This window comes from Rattus norvegicus, chromosome 6 (assembly GCF_036323735.1).
Source record: "Rattus norvegicus strain BN/NHsdMcwi chromosome 6, GRCr8, whole genome shotgun sequence".
Lineage (NCBI taxonomy): Eukaryota > Metazoa > Chordata > Mammalia > Rodentia > Muridae > Rattus > Rattus norvegicus.
Genome location: NC_086024.1, coordinates 41523526 through 41536482, shown reverse-complemented (window position 1 = coordinate 41536482; position 12957 = coordinate 41523526). Strand labels below are relative to the sequence as shown.

Here is a 12957-nt window from a genome sequence, read left to right as displayed (position 1 = left end):
CCAGTTTCACAAAAACAAGCAAACAGATACAAGATAGACAGATGTTCTAAAATAAAGACAGGCCATACAGTTAACACATAAATATGACTTGCACAGTCCTTTATAAAACTGCTGCCAAGTGTGGCAGACAGTATAGAAGTGCATATATTTAACTTCCATCTGATTGGCAGATTATTACAAGAGTGTCATACGACACACAATAGCTACAACGTTCCTAGGTCATACCTATCCTTCAGCTCTGTGAAAGTCTCAGGAGATCACTGTGGTGCATATAGTTCACCATGACTGAACTGTTAGGTTTGTGTGACTATTCTGAGGCAACCTCAATGGCCTTCACCTAGTGACAGGATAACCAGACCATTATGCCCATACGATGGGACAGGTAACAATACTCCAGAAACAATAGAACACAATAGGAGCAGAAAACAAATTAGAGGTCCAAGGGACTGAGGGGAGAGAGAGGAGTTCACTACAGAGGTGTAGCAGGCAACTGTTTGATCCTTTGACTGCCCTGGTAGCTCCATGCATTTCTCAAAATTCACAAAACTGTGTGAAATAAGAGAGAATTTTACTCTACTGAATTATGTCCTAACTTTAAAAATGAATAGAACAATAACTAGAGAATAGAAGTGATTACACTTGAAAGCTTTGGGCAGGTGGGAAGGAGAGAAAATCTGTATGACCCAGCTCCTGCCATTATCACTCCTGAGCCTGCGACCAGATCTTCTTTCCCCAACCAACCCACACATGCTGCGCTCTTCAGACCAGTGGTCTCCAAAGCAGACCATTAACTAGACAGGCTTTCTCTGTCCATCAAATGTCCATCAATATTGGGACTGTGAGTATCACCAGGAAAAGCATTTTCACCCCACATATAGCTGAGATATGGAGAAAACTGGAGAGCAAGAGACAAAAACTATGAGGCCGTAGCTGACCTCTGCTCAAGTCTCCCTAATGACACACTGCTGGTTCTATAGAGGTAAGTCATGAGAACCAGTTGCACAGAGGGAAGCAGAGGGCTCTCGCTGGTTTTCTGAATCTGGGGTTTGAGACATGAAAAAGAGTTTTTTGTCTTCTGAGTTTGTTTCCTAGGAAAAAAGACATGACATATTGAGTGATGTCTAAACTCCTGGTAGGCTCTGGTACTCACAAAGTTCCTTGTTACCACTTTGGTATTAAAAGGTGCCATTGCCTTAAACTGTCTCAGAGGTGCAATTGAGGTCAAACAGTGACAGGTCGCCAGAAATGAATGATGCAGATGGACTCAATCTAGTGCTGGAGCTGCTGTCAAGCCACAGCATGGTTTTCTCCAGCTTTGAGTGCCTTCTTTGGAGGGAAGCGTGGACACCTTGGACAGCTCCCAGACATCTCTGGTAATCATCAAAGGGGACATCTGCCTGGGAAGGTTCACAATGCACTGCTAGGTGGATCAGTAATAAAGGGGCACAACATGTTGCTGGGTTTATGTACAGAGGAGGAGGCAAGGATAAGACACAACACTGTTTAATGACACTTCTGTGTTGGGAGCATTTACAGGAGCCATTTAAATTCTCTCCCAAAGAGGAAATCAACCTCTACTGGGGTGGCTAAACAGTTTCAGAAAGCCTCCTTTGAGCTCCAGTCAGACCCAGATATCCTGAGGCTCTACCATCCATGGAAGATGCTCCCCTCTCTCTCTCTCTCTCTCTCTCTCTCTCTCTCTCTCTCTCTCTCTTGATCTCTCTCTCTGTCCCTCTCTCTCTCTCTCTTTCTCTCTCTCTCCATCCTTATACTTGGACAATTCCTTCAGGTTTTAAGTCTTAATTTGGATGACCTCACAGACTGCTCAGGGCCACTGAGTTTCCCTTCATAGCTTCTCAGCTCCTACATCTGCAATTCACTCAAGTATGATTCCTTAAGATTTTCTATCTCATGGTACTGCCCACCTCCCAGTCCAGAATCTGCACATGATTTTTCGCTGCCTGAGTGTTCCGAACCCCCTCTCTCTAGTCAGAAATAGGGCTTTTGCTATCTCTCTAAAGATATAGCATTTTAATATAATTTAATTTAGTTGGTTTGGGGAAATTATTTGTTTTTTATTTTGTTGTTTTTTTGAGACATGTTCCCCTGTAGTCCAAGGTGGCCTTAAACTTGAACTTGAATACCTGATCCTCCCGCCTCTACCTGCCCCCCAACTGTAATGATTACAGGTGTACACCACCATCCCAACTGGGGAGCTAATCTTGATCAGTTGCCTTTCCTGATGAGATCCTGACATGGGCCAGGAGAGTCTGGATCTGGGCAAGTACCTATTTTTAACCCTTTGCGCACTGTGGCCTCTTCACACTGGCTCTTCAGGGGATGGATCCTTTGTTATATGGTTTCCTCCACTCCGAGCCTCTGAGAATAGAATGTTCTTCCCTAATGGGCATACCCTCCTCCCTACTACTTCCTTCAGGAACCCCCATTTCTGGAGAAGTAGGCCACACCTGCGGTCTCCTAGGAGTTTCTTGTCTTCGTGTAGTCTCTCCCTGTGTTCAGCATGTTCTTGTCCGTCCATCCAAACCAGCAGTTCTCACTCTTCCTAATGCTGAGACCCTTTCGTGTAGTTCCCCTGTGGAGAACTCCGACCATAACATTATTTTCATTGCTACTTCAAAACTGTAATTTTGTTACTGTTGTGAATTATAATACAAACACCTGGGTTGTTCAATGGTCTTAGGTGACCCTTGTGAGAAGGTTTTTTGACACCCCCCCCAGGCGTCTTACCCACATTTTGAGAAAGTCTGGTCTAGATGATATTAGATACTGTGTGCCCTTGACTCTCAGGTCCCTGTTCTTCCAGGTCCTGGCCTGTGACATTTGCAAAGGCATATTACTCTACTCTGACCTCAGATCTCGCCTCTGCTGGGTATGCTATAAATTATTTCTTGGGTTCCTCTCTCAGTCATTTTTGCCATCAGTTCTGTGTGCCTAACACCCAGTGCAGCTCCCCTCCCCACGGAGATGACTTCAGGCCAAGGGAATGCCAGGCTGGAGGCCGGATTTGATTAAGAGGGAAAGAGGAGTCTTATGAGGCCACAGGGCAGACGTGCCACCACACTGACCCCACAGAGGCGGGTGATAATGGGGCGGGGGACCAGCGCTGGGTCTGATGTTACCCCTGCAAACCTGATTACGGGGCCTCTGGCTGCAGCTTGCCTACGCTTCTCAGAAAAAAAGCAGGCTTTCTTGCCCTAGGCTGGTCCCTGAACAGGCAGGTTTAAATTGAATCAGACCCTGGTTCCTGGTACAGAATAGGCCATTCACTGGCCTTACGTTCCTCACAAGACAGGCCCCAGCCATGTGGTCATGTGGGTAAATTGAGTGGACTTGTGGCAGGCGGCCAGGCCTCACAGCAGCTCGCACAAGCCAGCCCAGAAGGCAGGCATCAAAGCAGCAGCTAAAGCCTGACTCGGAACAATGCTGCCTTTGGCGGCCGGTATGATTCTCTATTTTTGTTTTTGTTTTGGTTGGGTTTTTCTTGTTGTTGTTGTTTTTGTTGCTTGTTTGCTTGTTTGTTTTTAAAAAACAAAGGCAGGATTCTGGAGACATGAGTGTGTGTGTATGTCACTTAGCGGTGGAGAAAGCTTGAAGAATCTCTCCCACCCCCATGACAGCCTCACACGTGTGTGATGTGACAATGGTGACTGACTCTCTTAACTGCCCCTTGTCGTAGAATGTATTTTTAGGCAGGCCTAGTGGTACAGGCCTGTGATCCCAGCTACTCTGAAGACAAAGGCAGGAGGATTGAAACTTCAAGGCCTCCCTTGGCGGATGTGACAAAGCGAAGAAGACCCAAGAAGGGCTAGGCCTGAGTAGGTGTGCTTAGAAAACTAAAGCTTCTAATATTAAAAAAAAAAAAAGCCCTGCACCTTGCAGGTGGGATATTAGCGCAGCACATAGACAGAAGGACAGCTACATCCTCCCCACTCTCAGCACCTAGGTGGGAGTCACCCTGATATCAAGCCTGCCTATATGCTGTCCCAAGTCCTACCCCAGACAGAAGAAGCAGGGCTTGAAGGGCCACGGATGGAGAAATGAACCATCAGAGGGTCTACCATCTGAAGAATGACACTGAGGTTCACATTTCCTAGGTTCTAATCCAGCAGCGCACTTGCGCCTTATGTTTGGAGATGGAAACCCTACAGCCAGGGTGAGGACTGACTCCTCAGACCTGCCGTGGGACGCCATCTTAAAGTCTGAGGCCAACTCTCACCGCTCTAGCCCTAGCGCTGTGTGATAAAGGAAGAGGACCACCCACCGTGTGGTCGGCATGTGGGAGACCTTCCAGTTGAAACCCTGAAGGCCTGGGAAACTTCAACGTCACATACTTAGGGCTTTGTTTGCATTTTGGTGGTATTGGGGGTTAAATTTAGTGCCTTGTGCGTGCTAAACAAGCCCTCTCCCACTGCAGCCCAGCCTTCTTTTTGCTTTTAACTCTGTGACAAGGTCTTACTGAGTTATCCAGCCTAGGCTTGACCTAACTCTGGAACCTGGGCAAATTCTGAATTTGCCATCCTCCTGCCTCAGCCTTCTGAGTAACTGGTTTTATAGGTCTTGCTGGGATCAGTTGTCTTTATCACAAGGCCAGGTTAAAAACACGTCCTCAAATAGGAATTTAACTACTGCAGCGGGACCTTCACTCGGAGCTTTCAGTCGGCCCCAGACAGGCTGAGGGACCTCCTGCACCTAACGCTGGGTCTGAGTCCCTGCTCTGTGTACACCTCCAGGTCTTAGTACCTCAAGTGGAATGAGTTGGGGGAGGGGCTCTGCCAATGAGCACCCTGGAGCATCACCTAGGAGCACTGCTTCTCTGCTCCTGTTTCCATGGAAACACCTCAGGACCCATTGATCAGCTCTTGTTCGGGGCTTTCATTAGCTTGAGCAGCAGAATAAGTTTTGATTCAAACATGACACTTTTTAACGCAGTGAAAAACTCGTTTTGTATAAAACCCCATTATGTGGAACAGACACGCAGGTTGATGGCCAATTTAGTTAATAGAGCTTTGCAGCTGACACTGAATTAAATCTGCAGGAAGCAGCTTCAGTTTGCACCAGAAGAGTCACGTGCAGATTTGCAGCAGGCTTGAGTGCTGAGGGAAGGCTGCCATCCTGGCCTTCTCTATTGAGCCCTGCCACCCTCTTGTCCCAAGATCAAAATGTGCAAGTGCTGTCCTGTCAGGCTCTCTGGATCCCTAGGATGGCATCTAAGGTCTTTTAAGTGAGGAGGAATGCTCTTCCCGGGAAGGTCGCTTTGCCCTGTCACTTCCCTCTACCACTACAAACCCACCCATTCTCCGTCACACATTACTTCTGCTCTCCTAGGACACCAGGCTCTCCTGGCCTCCTGTACTTACATGTGAAGAGCACCGATCTTCAACCCTTTAACCTTGAAGGAAGTGATCCTTCTCTTGTGGTCTTCCTATGACTCCTTCGTTGAGCCTTTCTTTCGCACACCCCCATTCCTATAGCAGAACACATTTCACATGACACTAAACAGTGTACACATAACGACCTCCTCAGTTTTCATTGTCTCAAGTCATTACTGGTTCTCTCTGAGACTGCCCCCCTTCTCTGTAAATTTAGAACAATGACACCCACTAAGAAACTGGACTGGCCCACACACGAGGGCTGCTTCTCAGAAGTGTGGTGCAAGGCACTGCCACTTTTCATCTGCGTGGCACCATCTCTTCACTTCTCTTTCCTTCTTCTCACCTACACGAGGCAGGCCGTAAGAACACAGTCATCTGTTGGCATCCCCATGAAACTGGCTCCAGGGTACCAAAATCCAAAGGGGCATAAGGGGCTAATTAAAGCAATTTAACACTTACATACATTTTTTTCTTTTTTCTTTTTTTCGGAGCTGGGGACCAAACCCAGGGCCTTGCACTTGCTAGGCAAGTGCTCTACCACTGAGCCAAATCCCCAACTTGCTTACATATATCTTATAGGCACCGTCTATGCATCCTACAAACAACCCCACAATTACACGTGATTCCAAATGCAATGTAAACGTTATTATGGTAAGTAGCTGCTAAACTGTATCGTTTAAGGAGAAGCAGCAAGGATAGAAGGCAGTATGTGTTAAAATATTGAGCCATTTTAGAAGAATATGTTTACTTGAATGCCTGGATATGGAACTTGAAGAAAAGAGGATCCCCCTACTCACTGTGCTGGATCTCTGGTAAGAATAAAGATGTTCTTGTGTTTGTGAGAGTGACTTCAAGTTGGTAGAAAGCTGTTATTTGCTCTTGAAGCAGTATTCCCACTCCCAGCTCCTCACCCTGGATAATACACCCCTTCAAACTATTGTCCATAAGACTGAGTACAGCTACACGCAGACTTTCAGGGCACCTAGGTGAGTCTCATGCCTTCCCGGGAACCACACACATACAAGTCCTTTCTTCTTGAGGTCAGGATGGGTTATGTAAGGTCACAAAGGCCATTGGATAGACCCAATGCCAGAGAGCAGGCTCCAAGATATGCTGATATGTGCTGTCCTCTTCTGGTAGAGGTTTCTTCAAGTTCATCTCCCCTTCTACACTCTTTGAGGACGTGTACCAATACCCTGGTACATTATAGGACATTTAGCATCCCTTTCATCTATCTGTCCCTCGAGCATCCTTAGGCACTGACTGCATATCTTCCTTCCAAGCCCTGGATCTTCTCCCATAGCCTTATAATGGCATGGCATGGCAGGGTGGCTAGAGGTCAACACAGAAGACCTGCTTCACACAAGAGTGGATGACAGTTGCCCACATCGTAAGTGAAGGTTTCAGGGTCCACTATGAAGGGTGTCTTATTTAGGAACCAACATACTCCACTATGAGAAGCACGGCCAGACAGTAAATGAACCCCTTAAGCAGGTAGGCACTCATGGTTCATACAGCTTCCATCCTGAAGGAACCAGTCCCCAGAAGCCAGAATGTTTAAAAGACTAACAGTACAATGAGGACACCACATATACTGTGACTACCCATGCTTTCCCAGAACAACTTCTGTGCAATGTCTAGGGAAGATTCTACCCCATGTCTGAGTCCAGAGCAAGGCTAGACTGGAGTCTCAGCAGTGGCTTCATCCCAATGCAGCTACCTGTCTCCCTAACCCCTATGCTCAATCCCTAGTTCCTTACCCCTGGGAGTCTCTTACATACTGATCTGTGCTTCAGAATCAACTTCTGAGAGGCTTCAACAGGGCCTTGAGATATCACCAATGGAGTGGCAGGTGGGTCCCTGTGGAAACATAGCAGGGTGTGACAAAGGCAAGTAGGAGATAGTCAGAAAGGGTAAGGAGTGTCATAGAAAGGGGACAGCGTATGCTAAGTTCTGGAGTATTGGAGATGTAGGGTGAAAAAAATCACTCTGCAGAAGCAGAGTCCAGGCATTCAACCCCCAAGGGCATCAGCAACCTGGCATAAATGAAGATATTCTAAAGAGACACTTATGCCCTTCAGTCTGACTATCGGGTTATTGAAACAATGGACCCCAAGAAACAGAAATTTCCTCTGGGTTTCTTTTGCTGGGAAAGGGAAAAAACCTGGGAATCTGGCACCAGCCAGAGGGGGAACTTGTCTCCAGAAGACATACTTGTTTTAGCAGCTTGTTGAGCTATCTTGTTGGATGGCATAATGATGGGTCAGTGGTGGGCGGGACCACACTAGGCAATGGCTCTTTAGAAGTACATATCTCTGGCCCTCAATTAAAATTTAATCTCATTTACAGGACCCTGAGGAGGACTGAAGGGGGTCACTGGATCTCTTTGTCCTGCCTTCCAGTGTGATCTCATTGACTAAGTCTCCTCTTTCTGCTTTTTGTCCTTTATTTTGGCTATGTTTTTCTTAAGAATTATTTATTTATTTTTAATGTATATATGTACACCATAGCTGTCTTCAGACACACCAGAAGAGAGCCTGAGACCCCATTAGAGATGGTTGTGAGCCACCATGTGGTTGCTGGGAATTGAACTCAGGACCTCTGGAAGAGCAGTCAGTGCTCTTAACAGCTATGCCATCTCTCCAGCCTTACTATGGCTGTTTTAATTGGCTTCTTGAGGATAGGTCACCCCACTCAGTTTGTTTAGATACAGGCTGTGATCCTTTCCCCAGAAAATGGTAACAAAAGGACTGACCCTCACACCAACAAGTTCCATACAAATCATGAAGTATCTTCCATGAAGCATCTACACAGAGGATGATTTTCACAGCTTAAAAGAGACTAAATAAGATCAAAAGACAATTCTCAAAACACCCCATGCCAAGTTTACACCAAGGTGACAGCCATGGTCCATTTCTGAGAAAATTCCCATCAGTCCATGGCCAAGACAATGTTGGCAGGTGCTATTGGGCACCACTGAAACCAGAATGAAAACTTTCTCCTCTTCTGCCTTTATTTCCCATTGGAAAAGGAGTCCTAAAATGGAACATTGTATGAAAAAGATGGAAATTTACCAAGATGTCAATGCTATCCTTTTTATGAATGGATGAGAAGCAGATCAATGAGAGGCTGGATGGATGGAGAAAGAAGGGGGGTTGAATTTAGTAAGAATTCAGTACTTCTCTTAAACAGAAATAAGATTAATTCCAGACTCCTGCAGTTATGGCGAAAGTTGGTCAGACTTTGAAAACTCCTAGTGGCTGGGTAGAGAATTTCTGGCTGGGTTAGAAGATCCCATGCAAAGCTAGCCACATATGGCAATGTGCATGCCTGTAATCATCTCAATACTCTGGAGACTGAGTCAGGGGAAGTGAGAGTCTGAAGCCAGCTTAAGTTACATGCTGAGAACTTATTGAACCAGCAAGAACAAGAGTGAGAGCAAGCGAGAGAGAAAAAGAGTTTGTTACTAGGATGCAAAGAATTTCACCCACCAAATCAGTAGCTCCCTCTAAAGCTATTAATTAGCCAGGTAACTAAGAAGACAAAGGAGCACATAGTGGAGCATATGTCCTTGTGTTATGGTGTGGCTTCTTTTAGATATATGCCCAAGAGTGGTATTAGCCAGGTCTTGAGGTCGAACTACTCCCAGTTTACAAGGACCTGCCAGATTGATTTCCAAAGTAGTTGTACCGGTTTGCAATCCCACCAGCAATGGAGGAGTGTTCCTCTTTCTCCACATCCTCACCAACATGTGTTGTCACCTGAGTTTTTGATCTTAGCCATTCTGACTGGTGTGAGGTGGAATCTTGGGCATTTTGATTTGCATTGCTGTGATGACTAAGGACTGTGAACATTTCTTTAATTGCTTCTTAGCCATTTAAGATTATTCTGTTACAAATTCTCTGTTTAGCTCTGTAGCCCATTTTTAATTGGGTTATTTGGGGTTTTTGTAAGTTAACTTCTTGAGTTCTTTATATATTTTAGGTATTAGCCCTCTGCCAGATGTAGGGTTAGTGAAGATTTGTTTTTTCCCCAATCTGTAGGTTGCCAATTTGTCCTACTGACAGTGGCTTTTGCCTTACAGAAGCTTTTCAGTTTCATAAGGTCTGACTTATCAATTGTTGATCTTAGAGCCTTAGCCATTGGTATTTTGTTCAGGAAATTTCCCCCTGTGCCAACGAGTTCAAGGCTCTTTCCCACTTTCTCTTCTATTAAATTCAGTGTATCTGACTTTATGTTGAGGTTCTTGATCCACTCAGACTTGAGCTTTTGCGAGGTGATAAATATGGATCTATTTTAATTTGCCTACACAGAGACCACCAGTTTGACCAGCACCATTTATTGAAAATGTTTTCTTTTTCCTCTGTATATTTTTGGCTTCTTGTCAAAGATCAAATGTCCATAGGTATATGGGTTTAATTCTGGGCCTATCCCATTGATCAACCTGTCTGTCTCTGTACCAATACCATCCCGTTTTTATCACTATTGCTTTGTAGAATAGTTTGAGGTCAGGGATGGTGATTCCCCTGAAGTTCTTTTATTATTCGGAATTGTTCTGTCTAACCTGGGTTTTTTGTTTTTCCATATGAAGTTGACTGTGAAGAATTGTGTTGGAATTCTGATGGGGATTGCATTGAGTATGTGGATTGCTTTTGGTAAGATGGCCCTTTTCACTACGTTAATCCTACCAATCTATGAGCATGGAAGATATTTCCATCTTCTGAGGTCTCCTTTAATTTCCTTCTTCAGTGATTTGAAGTTCTTGTACAGATCTTTCACTTGCATGATAAGAGTTACACCAAGGTACTTTATATTATTTGTGGCAATTGTGAAGGGTGTTGTTTCCCTCATTTCTTTCTCAGCCTGTATTCGTACAAAAAAGGCAACTGATTTGTTTGAGTTAATTTTATATCCTGAGACTTTGCTGAAGTTGTTTATCAGCTGTAGGAGTGCTGTGGTGGAATTTTGGGGGTCACTTATGTATATTATCATATCATCTGAAATAGTGATACTTCAACTTTTTCCTTTCCTTTTTGTATCTCGTTGATCTCTTTTTATTGTCTAATTGCTCTAGCTAAAACTTCAAGTACTGTATGGACAAGGAAATGCTTTACCGTGTTCATAGCAGCCTTATTTGTAATAGCTAGAAGCTGGAAACAACCCAGATGTCACTCAACCAAAGGATGGATACAGAAAATATAGTTTATTTACACAATGGAATATTATTCAGCTATTAAAAACGAGGACTTGAAAATTTTGCAGGTAACCCTGGATGGATCTAGAAAATATCATCCCGAGTGAGGCAACTCAGACCCAAAAGGACATGCATGGTATGTACTTATGTTAGCTGAAAAGTACAGAATACCTAGGATACAACCTAGAGACCCTAAGATGTAGAACAAGCAGAAAGGTGCAAGTGAGGAGGCTTCAATTCCACTAGAACGGGGAGGGAAATAATCACGGGAAGCAGAAGGGGGAAGGGATCTAGGTGGGAGAGGGGAGGGGGAGGGGAGAAGGGAAACAGGATCAGATGGGTGGGGGGCACAGGAGAGAAGCCCAGAGGGCCAAGAGAATGAAGAGAAATAAGCAGCCTTGTGGGTGGGGATGGGAGATGCAGGGACCCTCTAGAAGGTACCAGAGATCTGGGCGGTCAGAGATTCTCAGGAATCATTGGGGGTGACTTTAGCCAAAATGCCCAACATTTGGGAGAAGGAACTCGAGTCCACCTCCAGTAGATAGGCAAGGCTGTAAGTGGAGGGAAAGGGTTACTAACGCACAGTCAAAATTTCTGACCCAGAATTGTCCATGTCTAAATGAACTGCAGGGACAAAAATGGAGAAGAGACTGAAGGAAAGGCGGTCCAATGACCTGCCCAACTTGGGATCCATCTCATGGGAGGCATCAAAGCCTGACAGTATTACTGATGTTACGATGTGTTTACAGACAGGAGTCAAGCATGGCTGTCCTCTGAGAGGCCCGACCAACAGCTGACTGAGACAGAGGCAGATACTTAACCCAAGCATTGGATTGAAGTCAGAGACCCCATGATTGAATTAGGTGAAGGATTGAAGAACCTGAAAGGGAGAACAACCACATAGGAAGAACAGCAGTCTTAACTAACCCAGACCCCAGGGGGCTCCCAGAGACTGAGTCACCAACCAGGAGCATACACAGGCTGGTCCAAGGCCCCTGGCACATGTAGCAGAGGTCTGCCTGGCCTGGCCTCAGTGGGAGAAGATGAGCTTAATCCTTGAGAGACTTGAAGCCCCAGGGAAAGGGGAGGCCTGGTGAGGGGAGCACCCTCTCAGAGGCAAGGGGAAGGAGGGATAGGATGAGGAATTGTAGGAAGGAAAGACTGAGGGGGTCAACAACTGGAATGTAAATAAATAAATAAAATAATAATAATAATAAAGGCAGGAAGCCACCTAATATCAAGAATGGAGAACTCCAAGAAAAATCTAAAACATGCAAATGGAAGTTGTCTTGGTTTCATTTCAGTTGTTATAAAATATCCAAACAGAAGGCAATTTAGTGGGGGAAAAGGTTTGTTTAGTTCACAGTTCCAGGGTATGATCCGTTCATGCAGAGAAGTCAAGGTACAGCCAGAAACAGCATATCCATAGTAAAGAGCAGAGAGGAATGCATGTTTGCTTGCTTATACGCCTTTTAAGTTCTCTACTATTATAGTGTTCAAGTACAAGCCCCTTTTCCTAGGGAATGGTACCACCCATAGTGGTGTGGGTTTTCCTACATCAATAATTTAAGAGAAAACACCAGAGAGAGAGAGAGAGAGAGAGACAGAGAGAGACAGAGAGAGAGACAGAGAGAGACAGAGAGAGACAGAGAGAGAAAGAGAGAGCAGAGAGAGACAGAGAGAGACAGAGACACAGAGACACAGAGACACAGAGAGAAACAGAGAGAGACAGAGAGACAGAGAGGGAGAGAGATGTTTGTCTACCCAATGTAGTCAATTTAGCCAATCCTCCACTGAGACTTTTTTCCAAGTGATTCTAGGTTGTATCATGTTAACAGATAAAGTTACCACAGTAGAGAATCAGGGGAAGGCTTTGCAGAGGTTCTGATCTCTGTAAAGAGGGAGAGGAATTAAAGCTGCACTTGCAAATGTAGAAAGCTAGCCCCTAAACAGCTGCTGCTTGCATAAGAAACTACCACCACTAGGTAAAAAACAGCATGGCTGGAAATCCTCCCAGGAAATTATGGCCTCCAGCCTTCTGGTTTCCCATCATGCTCTTTGCTGGCTCCCTGTCTAAGGATGTCAGTTGGTACTACATAATCCAAGCCCTGAACCAGAAGCTGACTTTATTTAGTACGTTTAGAGCTAAGAGGAAAATATGGTTATATAATGAAAGCTTAACACCCAGACATAGACCTTTGTGGGGTGGGAGAGCTAGAAAGGTTAGGCAAGGCTCACCTCAGAAGAATTACTATTAATAGATTTCTGTATAGACAATGTGAGGGGAAAAAAGAAAGAAAATCACTCATAATTCTCCTCCCTGACATGGCCTCTGTTAACATTTTGGTATATGGTTTTCACTTATCTTGC

The 12957-nt window shown here is 45.0% G+C and overlaps 1 long non-coding RNA gene across 1 annotated transcript; it reads left to right on the top strand.

Moving 5' to 3' along the window:
- The first annotated feature begins 3396 nt into the window (after positions 1–3396).
- LOC134479281 (uncharacterized) lies at positions 3397–12185 on the top strand. Its single transcript, XR_010052410.1, has 4 exons — positions 3397–3460; positions 9985–10048; positions 10656–10723; positions 11218–12185. It is a non-coding gene; the product is annotated as an uncharacterized LOC134479281 (long non-coding RNA).
- The last annotated feature ends 772 nt before the right edge of the window (positions 12186–12957 follow it).